The sequence below is a fragment of the Marmota monax genome, unplaced genomic scaffold (assembly GCF_021218885.2).
Source record: "Marmota monax isolate L192 unplaced genomic scaffold, Marmota_monax_Labrador192_F-V1.1 WCK01_AAM20220418_F8-fsc00113, whole genome shotgun sequence".
In the NCBI taxonomy this organism is placed as follows: domain Eukaryota; kingdom Metazoa; phylum Chordata; class Mammalia; order Rodentia; family Sciuridae; genus Marmota; species Marmota monax.
The window spans coordinates 4,854,627-4,873,302 of record NW_026694479.1 but is presented as its reverse complement, the minus strand read 5'-3'; positions in this window follow the sequence as shown (position 1 = coordinate 4,873,302).

Genomic DNA, 18,676 nt, shown 5'->3' with positions numbered 1-18,676 from the left:
AGATTTAGAAATTAAGGGGAAAAAACACAATGAAAATTAATAATTATACCACAAAAACAAAAACATAGTCTGGATGACATAAAGTGTCTTGAATCAAAATGGAATATCAAAATGTTTCAATTGTAAGTAATAAAAAAATGACTTTTAAAAGTATGCATTATTTGCACAACTGTTCTTGCATTACAAGGGAGAATGAATCAGCACTGTTTATTAATCCAAATCTGATTCTGCAATAATTAAAAATATATAGTCAGATATCAATTCATGATAATAAATAGAAATATGAAAATAAAAAAAAGAAAATTTGAGAAAATAGTGCTCATATTATTGTATGTTCTGAAAATATTTTAAAAGATGAAAATATCCTCACTTCATTCCTCACTTCATAATTCTATAAAACTTATGTATTAATCTGTGCTTTAGGCAAAATAAAATTACAGAGGTAGATCAAAAAATCAGAAAAGCAATTGAACAAATTTGTAAAAATATACAATGGTAGCAAAATATGATTATCTGAATGCTTACATATTTGTGCATTTCAAGTATTTAGGAAATACAAGTTAATTTTAATAAATAATTGCAGATCATATAAATGAAGAGAAATTTCTAAATCCATTTATGCCACAACAATAGTAATTTACAAAGAATAAAACTTTTGGGCATATCATATTCTAGATATAAAGACAAAATACAATGCAAGAGAAAAATAGAAAATAGTGATTAAAAATCTTGATAAATACCCAAAAGATGTTTGATGAACATCCACTATCCTTTTCTGATTATCACAAAGCACACTAATAAAAGAATACTGAAGCTAATAAAGACCCATCCCTTCAAATATTCTTTCTAAGACTCACTCTGAAGTGACTGTTAGTCTAATTAAAGAAAAGGATAAATCAAGAATCTCTTTTAGCTTGAGCATATTCATTGGAATTACTATGTTGCAGAGAAAAAGGTAGTGTGACTTGTAGCTCAAAGATTGGAAATTGTGATTGTGTACTCTGATGACAGCATAATAAGAAAATGGGGATCTTAGCAAACTAAAGGAGAAGGGAGCTTAAAGTATACATCCCTTAATCTTTCTAGTGTTTATAAACATAATTTTCATCTCATAAATGCAATTCCAGTTACCAATTACCTCATAGGCATATTTTATATAAAACTTATTAAAATATAAACATCCACTGGATAATGTTTTTTGTCAATAATGAGCCACTTATATGATGGTTCCATAAGATTATATCATCATGATATCATAGCCACATAGTTTGTGTAAGTATATTTATGTTGTGCACCAAAAGACAAAATCACCCACTGACACATTTCTCATATCATATCCTGTCCTTAAAGAATGGAATATTATATACACATTTCAGTATATAACTATTCCCAGTTCTGTAGTATATGACTACTGTGAAATTAACTATTAAGGAACAACATGCCATAACTAACTGAAGGGGCAATAAATATGATCAAGCAGTCTCATTTTGAGAAGGGAAGCAAGAAGACATCTGAAAGCCCTCTTATCAACTGCCTGTACCATATCCTGCAGATCATAGTATACGAACTGACTTGTCAATCAGCATCCTGACCTGGCAGTATGTTGTCACCTGGTTCTTCAGACTAAGGGTTCATCTTTGTCTATTGATTTCCTTTGACATATCTAATAAGACACTTTATATGTCTTGTTGGTGTGTACAGAAAATTCTGTAAAATGTTTTATGATTGGAGAATCTTAGTTTCTCAGTTTCATAGACTTACAAGTGGGAAATTTTTATTTAAATGTCTATTTTCCTCCCAGTTGATCTTCTGGGAAATTCTTAAATCTAGTAATCAATATATATATATATATATATATAGATATAGATATAGATATAGATATAGATATAGATAGATAGTAAGATTTTTTTTTCAACATTTATTTTTGTTTGTACAAGGTCTGGGGCTAGATATATCACACCCTCCACCTTGTTCAAGTCCCTAAACTCTGTTTTTCTACTGCTCTCTATCTTGAGAAAATATAAAACAATAAACTAGATAAGACAAAGCTAATAGGCTTTGGACCTCAAGGATCCATCTGAAAGTAAGGTTTTCACTGCTCTCTGTTAGAAGGTGATTAATGAGAGTGTTAGACAAGGAGGGGATCTTGAGTTATCAAGCTTCCCGAAGGTTCAAGGATCGTCCTGGGACCCCATGCTTGGGCTTTGGAGTCATTTATTACTTCTCTGATTCATTGCCATGAATAAGGGAGTAAGGAATGCAAGAAGAAAGGAATTTGGATTTTGCCACCATGATGGATTCTTATTTCCTAATAGCATACTTATTGATGCAAGTTTTTGTAACTGGATTTGTCTGTTTTCTCCTTAAAGTGAGGCCAACCAAAGTCTGCTGCTTTCTCTTCGGACTCTAATAAATGCTTAAAATGATTGAAGAAAATAACAACAAACTCCAAAATCCTGGCTGTGCTTCTTCCCTAGATTCCCTAGAGCTTATTAATTGATAAGCACCTGTTCTGATTCCCAGAGGAGACAGCAGTGAAGTTTTCCCACGGGCTTTCCTTCTGTGTGAAATTGTTAGCATTTCAGCCAGGAACAGAGAGATCTGTGCAATCTATATTAGTGCTTCATGTCTTCTGAATCCATATTTTAGATTCTGTCCCATGAAACACACCTGCTTCTGAGTATCAGTTTTTGTTGTTGTTGTTTGTTTGTTTGTCTTTTAAGTACTGAGAGCAAGTGAAATAAAGCCCAATGCAAATCACTTTAAATAAAAAAGGAAATACATCCACTCACATACATTCCAGGGTCATGGTAAAGGTAGGCTTAGGCCTAACAAGAAGCTGAGAGCATTTTTTTTTCCTTTTTCTCTACCATTTTACTCTCTCCACTATTTTTCTCTCTTTCTTCTTTCTTCCATTAAAACTGTCGACTGTCTTTTAGCTCCTTGTGTCTCTCTGTGTTAAGCTTTCTCTCTCTGAGGGCATTAGGGTAACCACCATGAGGGACAGGGCTTTGGAGATACTTACATACAGAAACATATATCTGTTAGTGATGGCAAAGGAAATATTTACTACAAATATCCATATATAAAATCCCAGAGAAAGATTCAGATTCCCTCCTTGGGTAGTCACTCACTCTTGTTTGCATGATGGGTCATGAGCCCATCCCTGTCCTCAAGATATAGGGGTTAGGGGTGTGCAATCCTAATATACTGCCAAGGGGGAAATGGTCTGTTTAGAAGAAGAAAGGGAATAAATGTAGAACACATACAATGACAGTTGATGCCCGTCTGTAATCCCAGCTACTTGGGAGGCTGAGGCAGGAGGATCGAGAGTTCAAAGCCAGCCTCAACAAAAGTGAGGTGCTAAGCAACTCAGTGAGACCCTGTCTCTCCATAAAATACAAAATAGGCCTGGGGATGTGGCTCAGTGGTTGAGTGACCCTGGGTTTAATCCTCAGTACCCCTCTCCTCCACAAAAAAGGATGATAGTTACTCATCACATAAGGAAATAGAGGAAAATCACCTAACAACAAGGGAAACATGCAAAATTTTTGCGAGATTTTACTGGTCTTTCCAGAAACAAACTTGACACACCATTTTACTAATAATTACAAGACAGAACATAAAATATTCATAAACATATCCAAATGTAACTACATTGAATTAAATGTACAAGGAACTGTTGACAAAGATGTGATGAATATTGTCCACTTTTCTAAAAAGTTAAAGAGATATGAAACCAGATAAATCAAGAAGCCTGTGGTTGGGTAAATGACAATATATTAAATTAGTTTTCTTGTCTCTGTTCCTTTAAAGCCATTTTCCTCTGACTTCTTGCCCTCTCTTCTTGGAAGCTAACGACTACATCCACACAGCTCCCATATCCATTGGCTTTCATTTCAGTTGGATGTAGTCTATGAGAAGCTCTGGCAAAAAAAAAAAAAAAAAAGTGGGTAAGTAGAATGAGATCATATGATTTACTGGCATCTCCCCACATATTCACCTCAAGTTGGCTCTGAACACTAATTGCCTATAGCTGTGTCTTTCAAAGTGATGACTCAACATGCCACTCTGTCACCCCTGGCACACTTCTTTCCAGAGATCCGAGGATGGGAAAGCTTACTACTGCCATCTTCAAGGCCATGGCTCTTGGGTTTCTCAGCACCCAGTTTTCTACAAATAAGCCTTTCTGTGTGAAATTTTCCAATCATCCTATTTTGCCATCTGTTTCCTGTGACAACCCTGACTGTTTCAAAGGCAATTCTCTGTAAAAAAAATAAATAAATAAAATAATAAAAAACATAATGTATGAATTTTATCAAGTGATTACCTTTGGCCATTTGTTAAATATCAATATAAAAATGTGGTTTTTAAAAATAAAATCCTATAAGCAACTCATACTATTATCTGTTAAACATATAAAATACAATGATAAAACAATATAGTAAGTAGTTTAAAATTAAAAAGGGAAACAGCACAGAAGAGAATTGTACACATGTGTGGTTGTATAAATGTATACATAGGAAGCAGGGGGAGAATGAGGACACAGCAGCATTGTGACAAGTACTTAGAGTTCCTTCATAATCAGTATTACAGAAAAAAATAATTAATTATATACATGTATGAATATATCAGAATGAAACTACTCTTCTCTATAATAAATGTTCACCTTTAATTTGGATCCTGCTCAGCTATTTGTAAAAGTGTAGCTATATCTTAAATCATAAGAAATCAAAATATCTGTAACTGAGTGTTTGGAGCTCATAGGGAAATAAAAAGGAATTTTTAAAAAAAGGGCCTGGGGAAGGATAAAAATACAGGAAATTTTATATTGGAAATAATATAAACATCTAACAATGGTAATTGTTTAAATACTTTTGATATACTCAATTGAGATAATTAGATTTAGAAAATACTACATCTAGCAATACTTTAAGTATGCCCTCAATTTTATTACTTTCTTTTATGTTTCCATTTAAATACAAATATAAGTATTATATGAAAATGATACACTGTTAGATGGCTATAATAGATAGTTTATAGCAGTTATATTCATTCTTTTCCATATTTTAATTTTTTTCTATAGTATTATCAGACATGTATTCATTTAAGTAGATGCTTATAGAATTATAAAGGTATTTTAATAAATGTAGAAATACAGAATTTAAAATATGAAACAGACGATATATTTCTGTTCAATAAAAACTACCTAGAACTAACTAGACCTCTAGAGGCCAGAATTCCAGGATAATCTTCTGATAGCAACTTTAATTACTAGAAAGTAAAAATCATAGTCACTTAATTCACTGTTATTGATGAATGAGTAATTAAATATGAACTTTCTTTGTAAACAGAAGAATCTGAAAGTAAAGAGGTTTTTCTGTTATAAACTACCTTGTTACATATGTATATTAAGCTAGTAATTCTAAGAGTAGTATAAGACTTTTGGGGGGTTGGGTGTGAGGTGGTACTAGGGCTTGAACTCAGAGGGACTCAACCACTGAGCCATATCTCTAGCCCTAATTTGTATTTTATTTAGAGACAGGGTTTCACTGAATTGCTTAGAGCCTCACTTTTGCTGAGACTGGCTTTGAACTCACAATCCTCTTGCCTCAGTCACCCGAGCCACTGGGATTACAAGCATACATGTCCCTCATACAAGATATTTTTAAGAAACTGCTCATATTAAAGTAAAATATATATTTAAGACTTTGACTCAGGCCTATTTTTTCTCTCCATTTTGAAACTTCTTTAAGGACAATAATAGAATTTCTTTTTTTGTTCACATGTGTTTTACTCAATATATATTTTTAATTTTCCGGTATGCTATGTATGAGAATACTTGGCTAATTCTCATGGCTCTGCTGAGGAAGGAGGATTGAGAATTGTGAATCCACCAATATTTATTTTCCCCTCTTTTGTGAATGGACATTGGGTTATATCCAGTATATGACCTTAAAAAAATTGTGCTGGTATGAACCTTCTTCACCATGCTTCTGATACACACACACATACTCACACACACATTTCTGTTGAGTATGTATCTAGTAGAATTGTTGAGCCATAATACATATGTATTTTCAGTGCTAGTAATTTCAAATAGTTTTCTAAAATACTTCTACAAAAGTATTTTCTTTACTCCATATTGTCACTACCAGATGATATTGTTTCTAGTTTTGTCTTTTAATTGACTGTAATATTGCCTTTTTAAAATTTGCATTTATCTGCTGATGTAATTAATAAGCAATTTTCAAATTGTCTGTCTACAGTTTGGATGTGTCTTTCACAAAGTTATTTCTCAAGTTTCTGGTTCATTTAACCACAGTATGTTTTCTTATCAGTTCTGAGAAGGTGATGTGAGTTCTCTGTAAGATGCACACATTTTTCCTTACTGGGTAGTTTGTTTGTTTGCTTTTGTTATATTGCAAGGCATATTAGTTCTTCATTTTAATAAAATTCAATTGATCTTTTTTTTCAAATAGTGCCTTTGGGTTCTCCATTAATAAATATTTCCCTGCCAGAAAACAATCAAATATTCTTCCAGAGGTTTTATTGTTTAACTTTCACATAGAAAAATAATCTTTAATATAATGCTTAGAGCTATAATCTATTTGATATTAACTTTTGTTTATGAACAAGATCATAGAGTAGGGAGGGGTTGGATCTGTTTTTTTCAAATGGATATTTAATTTACTTAAAGAAATTTATTTTTATTTTTATTTAACTTTTCTATTGGAATCACATATGTAAAATTTACCATCTATACCATTTTTAAATGTACAGTTAAATGCAACCATCACTACCAACTAGTTCCATAGCCCTTTTAGTCTTATGAAATGGAAAACCTGATCTCTCATCCACACAGTCCCTGGCAACCAATTCAAGTCACTTATTTTTAAAGTACTTATTTATATACATATGCAAATATGTAAACCTATACTGCTCTCTCTCTTTATATCTACATCTATCAATTAGAATGTGTGTATATATGTATACGTTCATTTTTATGTTTTTGTGTATGTGTATGTATATAGACAAATCTCTATATTCATACACATTTATATATATATCAGCATACACACATTCACACACACATCTATAGCTAACTATTTATTGATTAAATGAGGTTAATTTTCTCCTTATCATCATATAATGCACATTCTTAAGGTGTAACTTTGCTAATTATTTTATTAAAAGGGTAGAATAAACTTACTTGTATTACATTTAAAGATTTTGAATGTTTTCAATATTTAATTTTTTTGACCCATAAAAAATTGATGGGGCATATGAGTTGAACATGCTGAGGAATTGATCTTCCACATTAGAAGTTCTGTGGTAAGACCATTCAAGAGAAATTCCAGTGATTACCTGCTTCATCAGACTATGATTACCCTGGTTCCAATCACACTGCTTTTAAAATGAAATACTAAAATACCAATTCCATAGTAAAAATGAGGAACTTAGGATTTAATTAAAGCAGTAATTTCAGTGAGGTGAACACAAGCATGTACAGTACTCACTGTAGATTTCAAAGGTGTTAATGAATGATAAAAACGATTGCTGTCTTTATAATGTTTGATTTTGAAGAACAGTAGACACAGAGAATTCAAGGCAAGAATTAATTATTCTGGCAATAGAACAAAAGTTAATATTAGGATTTGGGACTTAATTGTTAAACTTAAATAACCTGTAATGTCTTTTCAAGCTAAGAAAGTGTAAGTAATGTTCCACTAAAAATATATGCCTGAAAACTGACCAATTAGGTGAGCTACTGTAATATTATTGTAACATTACCATTACATAGAAAATGACAGGTAAAGGAAAATAAGCATACTTAACACAATGTATCAGAAATATGAAATAAAAACATACAGAAGACAAATGATGATTATTCTTAAGAAAACCCAGTTTTGTTTTATCATTTTATTTTTCTAGTCTTAAATTTCTCCAAAATATATTTTTGGCATTGTTTTTATTCCTCAAGTATCAGGAACCCGTTAAAAGGATTTTGACATTTTAATTATTTGACTTTTAGATCACACCTATGTGTTTCTTATGTTTGTATACAAATAATAATTTTCAAAATGATATAAATAATAAGGTCAAAATAAAAATCAGTGTTTTGTACATCAATACTTAATTTCTTTTGACTATGGTTAAATCTTGTTTCAGTCTTACTCTTATATTTGATCAGGCTTCCATTTCAAATCCATTTCAGATTCCATATTGGATTTAAATCCCTCTTGCAGGAGATTTTTCTTGCCAATTTTTACATATAAACATTTTCACTCTTCATAATGCTTTGGCTTTTAATTTTAATGCAGTGTATATTCAGAATATGGACTTCAGAAATGTATTTCCTTCAGAGTTACTCAAATACATCAAAATCTATGACATTTTCTCTCTAATTCCCCATCTTAATCCATGCATTCATTTAAAAGACACTTTTTTGAGTGTACTTTATGTCTCAGAAAATGATCTCTGTCTGGAGGCTTCAGGAAAGAATAAAAAATAGATTAAAAAAACACGACACACAAGACGCCCAGTTCTCTCCTAGAACTCAGGTGCCTGTGGAGAGCTAATAATATTAATAAAAGATGCCAAGGATGATGAAGATAATTTTGGACATTGAGAAATTCCAGAAAGATAACCAAATAGGTTAATGAGATAAAGTTACAAAGAATAAAAAGGAAGTTTCCTTGAGGTGATATTGGACCTGAAAACTGAATGACAGAAAAGTCATCCACATGACTATTTGCAGATTCCCTGGGTGAAATGAGTGCAGCAGCCTTGAGTCAGAAGCAGGCTTGCTGTGATTGAAAAAGCAAGAGGCTCCCAAGACTGGGGCATAAGGAGGGGGCAGGAACGAGGCAGAGAGAAAGTTGGAGGGATGGTGAGAAACAATGACAAGAGGCCAAGCAACAAAACAAGGACATTAAAAATTTAAACATTAAAAGGCAACATGAAAAGAAATACGCTGAAAATCTTAAAATGAAAAATATTATTAATTAATATCATTGAGACAAAAACACTTCATAGTTAAGATTATATAATGTAGCTATTAAATTTAGTATTTTATGAAACTCTGCTGATTGTAGAATGAATGTGCTGAAACTGGTGAAGTACCCAGACTATAATATGGATTAACAAAAAGAGGAAGAAGATGATGGATATAGAGGAGGTAGCTTGAAAAAAGTCATACAAGAAGCCCCAACAGCAGAATAAAAACAGAAATCATGTAAGGATGTCAAGAAATATAGTTGATCACCCAAACAAAAAACAAACAATACTAGGGAATTAATAAAAGTCTTAAAGAAAACATGTGACAGTTAGACATGGTGACATAGTTCCAGGAACTGAGAAGGCTGAGGGAGGAAGATCACCAGTTCAAGGCTGTTCTCAACAACATATGCTCTAAGGTACTTAGAATGACTGCTCAAATTTTAAAAGATAAAATATAATAAAATTTAAAATAAAAAAAAATAGAGTAAAAAAAGGGCTGGGAATATATTTCAGTGGTAAAGCACCACTGGATTTAATCCTCAGTACCAAAACAAACTAACAAATAAATAAATAACAATAAAAATAAAAATTGGGCTTGGGATATTATAGTGATGGATACAACATGTGAAGCAGATTGGACACCAAACACATTAAATTTTCAGGACTCTTTCTTCCATATACAATGTTATGGCTATTTCTGATTGGTCAAAATATTTAAATGGAAAGAAACTAAAAAATAAAGTCTTTTCAAATACAATAACTTTAGTCTTTATGCTCTTAACCCAAGAAATTCACAACCACTGAGACACATTTCTATTAATACACTAGTATTACATCGAATTAGGTTTGGACTAGCTTCCTCCTTACATGTTTTAAGTTTGGAATAAAGGTTTTTCTGGACCTAGAAAACTATAACCTAACTTTGCCATGTTCTTTACAGCCAAACTTATGGTATTATTGGTGAGGGTCAATGGGAGACTAAAAAATAAAGACTTATACAGGCAGATATGAAGATAAAGCTGGGATCAGGTGGATTGCTGCTCTCTTATGGAGAAGCAGATCTAAAGAGTTTTGCCAGCAATGTTCATTTATATGTGTCTCATTGTCAGGTTAAAGACTATGAAAGCATTATTCGTTGTACTCATTAAATTTACAGAACTAGAAGCATCTACATAGCTTTTCCACAATTGCAATGTGCAATGTTAGGAGTTTTGTGTAGTGCTCAAGAAGGCCCATTGTTTAAAATTACTGTAAAGCCAGCAGGCTCAGGAGTAGCAGAGCTTGTGAAATATTATAGTTGTCTAGTATGAGAAAATTTCTCTATCCCTGGGAGCTATGTGCCTGAGATCAAGGTCGAAGCTGATAAGACTCTTGCAGTAGGGCATTACCATAGCAGTTAGGCTTCCGGTACCCTTGCATAGAAACATTACCAGGCAGCAGGCAAGCCACAGCCATGAAGTCACCAAAAACCCTCAATCTCAGTCACTGCTCTCTCATTCTCTGCCAGGGCTCTCCACATAATGATATGTAAATAGACTGGAATCTACTCCTGCAACAAGTAGCTTTGTCTCAGTCAAGGACAAACAACCAACTGTTCAAATAATGTTCACACAAAGCAAACTAGAGCTGTAACCAAGGGGCTGTCTCTGAACCTCACTCCCATTTTCTGTATGTCAGGTTTTTTTTTTATCTCTGACTGTAAATATCATTTGCCTATGTAGTTGGGTCACAGTATTCTGAGCCATTTTTGTCCAAATCATTCCCTGATTCCAGAATAGCAAATGAAAGCCATTTAAGCTCTGCCAAACGGGAGCTGTTGTAATTTTTTCTTTTAACAGTACTTATAAATAATTAGCACAAGGAATACAGCATTTCTCTTTTGATTTATCAGCTATTTTGTTATAAGTTTTTTAAACAAAACTTACAAGGCACTGTACAAAGGGTTCACAATAATATTTCTTTAAATATGAAGCCTAGCAAATAAATCTAATTATTTTTATCATCTTTCCTTTTATTAGGTGAAACAGTAAACCTTTCTGCTACTTAGGTTATTCTCAGAAAGCTAAGATAGTTTAGCCATGAAATATATCAAAAGAATTTCATTATGCTGAAGTTTTAATTTGGAAAAGCATATCAAGGATCATTAGGGGATGCCAGATATGGACTAAAGTCTTAAATATCTAAAAGAAATAAATAATAATAGTCAATATTTTCATAATGCACAGTAATAAGATGCAATAATTATTATAAAACTTTAGAAAGAAAGGATTCATGAACATGCCAAAGTACAGAAAGTTTATATTGGGATATAGCCACAGAACACTTAAATCTGGGGGGGAAAAGACAAAATATATGCTAATGTTCTTCTTTGTAAACTATGTGAGTAATAATTTAAAGAAGTTATTGGCTTCTAATCTCAATAACAGTATGACAGTATATAAAAATCAAATATATAACCTAGTTGTATAAATATACATAAAATAATTATGCAAATAGAGGACCAATTTTTACTATTTATATATTACTTTTTTACATAAGACGATAATATTTTATAATATATAATATTGACAAATCCTGAAATTTTCATCAATAAAAAGATAATTTTCTTGTTCATATGTGCACATCATTCTATAACACATATACTGAGTGTTTTTAACATGTGTTACTTTCTTTTTTTCTTTAATTTGTTTTTTTAGTTGTTGATTGAAATTTATTTATTTGCTCATATGTGGTGCTGAGAATCAAACCCAGTGCCTCACACATTTTAGGTAAGCCCTCTTCCAACTGAGCCACAAACCCAGCCCAACACTTGTTACTTTCAACTGTTATTAATAATTAAGTTCAAACAGTGTAATTAATTTTGCTTTCTTCAAATATAAGAGACAATTAGATATTATTTTTTCTATTTCATTTTGCACACATTTTTTAAGTGGCAATAATAAGCATAATTATAATAACATTTAAAGGCACTGTACAAAGTAGTCACTTTCTTCTAAATAAAACTAAATTATAGTGATGTTCAGTGACCACTGGTTTGTATCTTGCTAATATTTAGAAATGAAAAAATATTCAGAGATTATTTTTAATCACCAATTTACATTTTTCTAAGGTTTTGAAGTCAATAAAAGAGGTCCATATACAAGTTACTCTAACACTAATTTTTTATTTGTGGGTATTATTGAGATATATACCTTAAATATAACAAACTTAGTGTTTTCTTTTTATTTTTAATGAGAATGTTCACTAACTTTTTCATTTAAAATATTGTAAAGAATTCTTGTCAAAGTTATCAGTTTTGTTTTTTACTTTAAAATTATTTTAACTTCTAAATTATCTTTATGGTCTTGCTAAGTAACCATTTCAATAAAATTTTTGCTAACTAACCATTTCAATAAAATTTTTGTGTTCTCTGGCCTCATCAAATTAACAACTTTCAAATATTAATTAAACACCTTTCAAATATTATTTATTAAAATTCTCTATAGCTAAACATAATTTTATATCATTTTTAAATCTTAAATATAAGAAACTATGGCTTACTTGACTCAGGATCAAGTAAATAAAAAGATGTTTATAAGTAATTTAATCCCTATTCTTGTCATAATAGAATTTTATGATTAAATTATATATTATGGTGAAACAACAAAAATAAAAAGAGTTGTCCTTAAATCAATACTATTAACCTCTTTAATTTTGGTTAATTGAATATCTCATTACTAATATGTTAAATGGAATATTATTTTAATGTATACTATAATACTCTAAATTAATAAAACAAATTTTAAGGTCTGAATTCTGCCTTTTATTTTTTTGTCCTTTCATTTTGTGTGGTGCTGAGGATAAAACTCAGGGCTGTAGAGTACTAGGCAAATATTTTTCCTCTTGACAAAATTTGAGTTCCCTATTCTTCTTATTTTGTGAAACTTTTTAACTAAGGCCATAATTAAAAAAAATTGAGTTAAAAATTTTAGATGGAGAATATTATTTTTTTTTTTGATAACAGAGATTGAACCAAAGAACACTTAAACACCCTGCCACATCCCCAACCTGTTTTATTTTTTATTTTGAGACAGGACTGCATTAAGTTGCCTAGGGCTTCCCTAAATTGCTGAGGCTGGCTTTGAACTTGAGATCCTGCTACCTCAGCATCCCAAGGCTCTGGTATTACAGCCAGGCACCACTGCACCAGGTTTATATGAAGGTATTTAAAGAGGAGTGAACATACCTTAAATATAACAAATTTAGTGTTTTCTCCTTAATTTTAATGACAATGTTCACTAACTTTTTCAATTACAATATTGACAGAATTCTTGTCAAAATTATCGGTTTAGTTATTCACCCTAAAATTACTTTAACTTCTAAATTATTCTTATGGTCTTGCCAACAAACCATTTTAATAAAATGTTTGTGTTCTTTGGCCTCACCCAAATAACAGATTGGTAGAAGTATGGGCAAAATTAAATGTAAGTACCAAGAACAAGTGTGAATTTTTTTAATAAGTAATTTTCCTTCTGTTCTGAAAATTGGAAAAATCTTTAAAAATTTATATACATATAAATATATATATATATATATATATATATATATATATATATATATATAATACACACAGACACACACACACACACACACATATGTATGTATGTATTTATATATTTGTGTATATGTTGACCTGGATTTAAGGTGAACATTCCAGCCTGTAAGTACATCCTTCAGAGAGAGACTGTATTCTTAATAAATATTGATTTTATTGTTTCTGGGACAAACTTTAAAATGAATTATGGCAGTCTCAAATAATCAGAGCTCAGTAAACTTATCTTGAGGTTATGGGAAGGGTGGTTTTCCTTTTGAGGCAGAAGTAATGCAAGGAGTCTCAAATGTCTGCACTCTTTTTTCACCTTGTCAAGGGTATGAGCCATGGCAACAAGAAATTCTGATAAATCTTGGTAGAACCTCAAGTTTTGGTTTGTTTAAGTCCATCAATCAAGGAAAACTAGAAAATGTTTGTATTTTTTAAAAAATATGTCTTTATTAATTTGCCATAGAAAACAAAACAAAAAAAAGTCTTGGTGAAAGAGTGGAGAGTTTCAATAAAAGAGAATTATAAGGTGGATATTACAGGATTTCGATAGGCTGTTTTTCATAGAATTCAAAGAAAAATCTCACCTGTTTTGGGAGTTATCAGGAATTTTTAAAATTGGAAGATTGAATATGTTGCTAATTTTTATTAAAAGACAAAAAAAGGACTGGGGTTGTGGCTCAGTGATAGAGTGCTTGTCTAGCATGTGTGAGCCACTGAGTTTGGTCCACAGCCCCACATAAAACTAACTAAATAAAATCAAGGGAAAAAAAGGCAAAAGGAACAATCCAGGGCTAGCATTGTTACCAAAAAAAAAAGGAAGAGTAGTCATGCAAGTTACCTAGAAAAAAAGTGGTACCTGTTCCATGCTTCCTTGTTAGGACAAAGTTAAAGAATCATCTTGCTTTCATATTGTTTCACCAAAGTGAAAATGGGTCTGTCTGATTATCATTAACATTCTTTAAACATTTTTTTTTTATCATCAAGGGAAAACATTTCAGCTTATATCCTATCAATGGCCAGTTGCTGGCCATCAGCGCTACCATTGTTTCTACCATTCTTTCTTTGTTTTTCTTTTTGTTATTTTTTATTATCCAGGTATACAATGTATTTTGTTAGAAATTATGAATAATGAAATATATTTGTTTAAATGACCATCAATTTATTATTTATAAAACGTATAGGCATTAGGCAAATAAGAATAGGACCATATCCTATAGTTTTGAATTAGATTGAAAGTATCTTATTTTCATAAAAATGTAAATTATATCCACTTGGCAGGGATTTTGTCTACTGGAGAGCAACAGAACAAGGGTAAGGTCAGTATTAATAAGCACATTCAGTGGTCATATTGTAGTTTTTATTGCCATTTTCCAACTTAGGAAGTCAGGAGACTTTAGAAATATAATTGACTCTAGACAGAACAGAAAATGAACATGAAAATCACTGAAACTTTGTTATATCTTGTAGCAAAGAAGCTACCAATTATAATCAAGGTTATGCAAAAAAAAAGCCTTATTTTTTCACCTTGACCTGTGACCAACCAAGCACAGTTGAGCATTAGATTTTAGATTTTGAAATATAACCCTCTTTCAGGAATTAAATCAGCTCAAATGGTTGTATTAATCATCTTCACCTCAGTATGCTAGTTAGTTAAAGTTAATATGTTTAATATTCATCTAGACAGTGTTTTAATATGTTATCATCTTATTATGCTCATAATAGACTTAAACTTTTTATTACTGGAAAGTTATATTTCCCTGGGACACTTACTAAAGCACTCTCCAAAGCCTTCCATTTTCATAATATCCTCAATTTTTAAGAAAAATGCAAGAAAGCAATAGAATTAAAACTAAAATTTTACGATGTTCTCAGGGACCCTGGAACCTGCACAGCCTAAATCTATTGACATAAGCTTTGCTTCTGTGAATTAATAGCTTAGCTGCACCATGAATTTGGGGATTTCACTCCTGATCTTAGTCTAATACAAAATGATATGGCTAAATACTGTAAAACAGGCTGCATACAGATATATGATTACCAGGCACAAATTCATTTGTAAAACATTGTAATTCTCTACCTATGCAGACTCTATGTGATCTGAAATACGACTGTGTCTTCTGATAGAGACATTCACCTGAGGTGATGGAACTAGATTAATTTTCTGATACGTCTGTTCATTCTTAATATTTCCTTTTGGTGTTAATATTTACTTTTGGTTTACCTTATCTTTTATCATTTGGTGGCATCCCTCAATAATCTCCTACTTGCTAATATGCTTACAGCTCTATTTATCTCTTTTCTTTTAATCCTTTATGGCATATTATATCATGAGGAAAGGGAAGACATGCATTTTGCAATAAACATGCTGCTAGTCTGAATTTAAATATTTACTAAATTGGTCCTCACCTACTTCACGACCTTCTACAATGATTATTTCGGATGAATTCTTTAGAAGGAAAGTTTTCTCCTACAGAACCCCTCTAAGATTTACATTTCACATTATCAACCCAACTCTTCACTATTGTCAAATTTATTTTTGACTAAAAGTGAACAAATGATGTCTGTTGGTATCATTACAGAAAAATACAGAATAATCAAAAGTGTAGACCCATATTGTGCAATCAATTCTGACTTACATGCTCTGTCACCTTGAGGGTTCTTTTCAATAACTGTTTATCTCCACCCAGAAATCTACCTGACTAAAAGAATTGACATTTAGCTCACTCCTATTAATAATAAATTAGACGTACACTAATATTTTCTGTGGCCCACTGGCACACTAAGGTATGACTTCATAGATGGGCAACTCTTCCACATCAAATAAAGTTAATTTTCCTATATGTTTAAACCAACTAAAAATAGAGAAAGAGAAAGAATTGGATAATCATAGGTGAAATATCTATGACACGATGAAAGAAAGTAAAAGCTCACCTGTCTCTCAAAAATAGACCAGACAAATTATAAAATATTTTTTCATCTTCACAACTGGGGCTTCAGGCTCTTTGTTTATTCTATTTTTGAATACTAATAATTATCGTATTAAGGTAATTGCTGTTTTGGCTCATACATTTTGTTTTCAAATTCTTGAATGCTGATTATCAAAAATCTGCAAAGAATTTTAGAATCTACCCTATCCATAGCTAACAGTTTGTGTATTTCAGCAGAAGATAGGAGATCTCTGAGGATTGAAGAATTTTATTACAGCATAGCATATAGCAAAAGTTTCCTAGCCACATCAGTCCTCTGCTTTTATCCCAAGTTAGAGGGGGACTTCCATGATGACATGAAAACTTTATATTTGCATTATGGCTAAGTATAAAGTTGGGTTTTTTAGCTTCGCTTTGTTTTAAATTTATAGGGATTATTTTTTAAAAAGATGATGATATTGTATTATCATTTTGTAAAATATTATTATGGTTACTGAAATAAGTTTAAAATCAAACAAATTTAGAAATATTCATCTTGCTTTTATGCTTTCAATCTAGTGTCCTCCTTCTTCCACATGTGAGGATGGTGATATATAGAAATGTTTACTTCATTTTATGTTTTTACTCACATTCTGGTTGTCATTACAGAAGAACTTCATATCACTCTTTAAAATGTCATTGCACTCTCCTCAGTTGACTGTAATACAGCAAATTAGTTAACTAGTCCCCTGAGGATGGACAATAGGTTGTTTCCTCTTTTGTTATTACAAGTAGTGCTGCAACACTGGGGATTTGTCTTTTTATGATTAAAGGTTAAACTTCAAAATAAATTACAGGACTGCAATTACGAAGTCTAAGAGTAAATACATGGGAAATTTTGGTAGATATTTGCACATTTCCCTCCATAGAATTTATGACATCTTAATAGGAGTTTTACTGTTTTACAGCATTTTGCCTGTTCCTATGCTCTACAGTGCTTGCTTCCCTAGACCATCATGAACAGGGCATGGTATCAAACACTAGACTGAAATGTGAAAATGTGATAGGCAAGGAATGGTAATTAAGTGGAGTAATAATCATTTCTGCTATTATGAATGTGGTTCACATGTTCAGATAAAAATCACTATTTTGATTAACTTTCCCATGGAAACTTTATTTTCTGTTCTTTCTTCTTATTTTGAAAATACCTTGATATATTCTGGATATTGATATTTTTGGTTCTGTGAGTTACTTACGTTAACAATATATTGGTATTTAAAAACCTTCTGTAGAGTTTCATCTTAATGAAACATTTTTAAGGTTGAAATGCTTTATCAATTAAACTAGTTTACCTTCCCATAACAAAAGGTTGTGCATTAATTATCATATATTTTGTTCCAATTTAGAAAATATGAAAACATTTCTGTTTTGGAAATGCAACTCAGGGGGTGAGGGCCAAGGGACAATTCATTGTACCTTAACATCAATGACAGTGGTGGCAATTATCACTTTGTTTCATGTTTACCTCTTTAGGAAACATCATAATAAGATTCAGAATGCCTTTATATTCTAAAAAATGGGTAAGTGGATGAATATGGAATGGAAGAAACATTCTGATGCCTCACCCACATGGGTATTTTAAAGCATAGGAACTTAACAAAATGCTATACAAATGATTGGAGGATCTGTAAAATAATTTCCTCAGAATTATATAAATCCACGTTACTTATGAGAAAAAAATTATTCACAAATAACCAAAGTGCACAAATTTCACTCTACAGACTATTAAACTTGTTAATCAAGTGACGAGGATGAGTTATTTGGAGGCATCTGAAAGGATAAATTTTCCAAATCATCAGAGTGGCACCAGGCAAGATCCAGAGAGCAGATCGGACTGGCTGTCTGGACTCTATACCTTGACAGTCGGCTGTGCTTTCCAACTGATCAGTCAGATGGCCACCAGGTAACTTAATCCTTATATGTACCAACAGTAATAATTTCTGTTAATTCAGAGAAACTTATTCCAGTTGTAATGAAGGATCCAAAAGAAAATGAAACCCCTAAGTTGATATTAAAAAGAATATTGTTCAAAGGAAAATATTGTTCAAAGCATCTAATGCACAAATAACTTGAGTTTAGATATAAGATATTGGAATAGATCCAGGAATACCATTTGGTTAAATTT